The sequence below is a fragment of the Salvelinus sp. IW2-2015 genome, linkage group LG8 (genome assembly GCF_002910315.2).
Source record: "Salvelinus sp. IW2-2015 linkage group LG8, ASM291031v2, whole genome shotgun sequence".
Lineage (NCBI taxonomy): Eukaryota > Metazoa > Chordata > Actinopteri > Salmoniformes > Salmonidae > Salvelinus > Salvelinus sp. IW2-2015.
In genome coordinates, this window is record NC_036848.1 from 10,348,105 (window position 1) to 10,349,547 (window position 1,443).

The 1,443-nt window shown below is 45.1% G+C and overlaps 1 long non-coding RNA gene across 1 annotated transcript; it reads right to left on the reverse strand.

Moving 5' to 3' along the window:
• Window positions 1-670: 670 nt before the first annotated feature.
• Window positions 671-1,227, reverse strand: LOC111967061 (uncharacterized). The gene is made up of 2 exons (XR_002877729.1): window positions 1,060-1,227; window positions 671-938 (listed from the first exon to the last, which is right to left on the reverse strand). It is a non-coding gene; the product is annotated as an uncharacterized lncRNA (long non-coding RNA).
• Between the last annotated feature and the right edge of the window lie 216 nt (window positions 1,228-1,443).

Genomic DNA, 1,443 nt, shown 5'->3' on the forward strand with positions numbered 1-1,443 from the left:
CTGCTGCACCTGTTGTATTCGACGCATGTGACAAATAAAATTGGATTTGAATCCAGGTGAAAGCTATGATCCTTTATTGATATCACTTGTTAAATCCACTTCAAATTAGTTTAGACGAAGGGGTGGAAACAGGTTAATTTATTTTCTTTAGCTTTGAGACAATTGCAACATGGATTGTGTGTGTGTTCCATTCAAAGGGTGAATGGGCAAGACAAAACATGTACGCGTCTYTGAACTCGGTATGGTAGTAGGCATCAGGCGCACCGGTTTGCATTAAGAATTGCAACACTGCTGGGTTTTTCCACACTCAGTTTGCCAACACAACGGTGGGAAGCATTGGAGTCAACATGGGCCAGCATCCTTGTGGAACGCTTTCGAGACCTTGTAGAGTCCATGCCCCAGCTGTTCTGAGGGCAAGTGTAGTCATTATTGCTAATCTTTATCAAGGGCGTCAATTTCAGACCCCACTGTACGTAACCAAACACAGCGCTGAGCCTAATGAATCACTTTTCCCCAGCCCAACTTGGTTCACAAGGAGAGGGACAATGTTGACAAACACTTTTTCTTGCTTAACTCCGAAAATGTCATAGTTCCTACTTATAATCACACCAACAATTAAATGTTTTATCTTCAGTATTTTGATCAGGTCTAAGGGAAGAGACAGGTCCACTCAACGGGATTGCTTTATTGTGAAGAATACACATTCAGTTTGGTAGATACAGAACCATCATGGGTATCCCTGTCACATGTGTGTTTCTCTAATTACTCACCAACTCAGTGTTTGCTTTAAAGTAAATGTGGAAAGGCAAGTGACTAAGCATGCATGCATGTATAAATAATGAGCAGATGGAAGGCTCATGGCCCGATATTCCTGCAGGGCCAAGCAGTCGTCCTCTACAGAGGAGCTGAAGTGACGTCTCAGAACCTTCTGGGCCCTCCTAAAATGGGCACACAGTTTGGGACGTCACGGAATAAAGTACCACACACTTAATTCATCTTGAATTAGTGACTATTGATTCTGGTAATGCTGTTAGTAAATAAGGATTCCAAACCACACACCTTGACTTTGTCCAGGTCCGGCCCACCTGGAAGGGATCTCTGTGGAAAAATAGAGAATAGGCTAGAGATGTGTCAGGGAGAAGGAGGGAGGGCTGAGGCAGGATGGGAGGTTGCTCACCCCCTTGGTGGGCTGGATCTCGTCACTGAATATGGACCGGTTCTTCAACTGTTTCTGGGGGGGGGGGGGGGACTGGATAGACGGATCATAAAACAGGGAGAGTGGCTCAAATCAGAATCACACCAGTCAATAAAGCCTGGAGGCAACAGTACAGCCAAGTGCTGAATGAAACAGGATTTCTGTGGCATGTTCAAATGCCAGCCAGGAGTTACGATGATACAGCTGGAACTCACTTCTTTGATCTTCTGCTCCATGGCCGTTAGGTC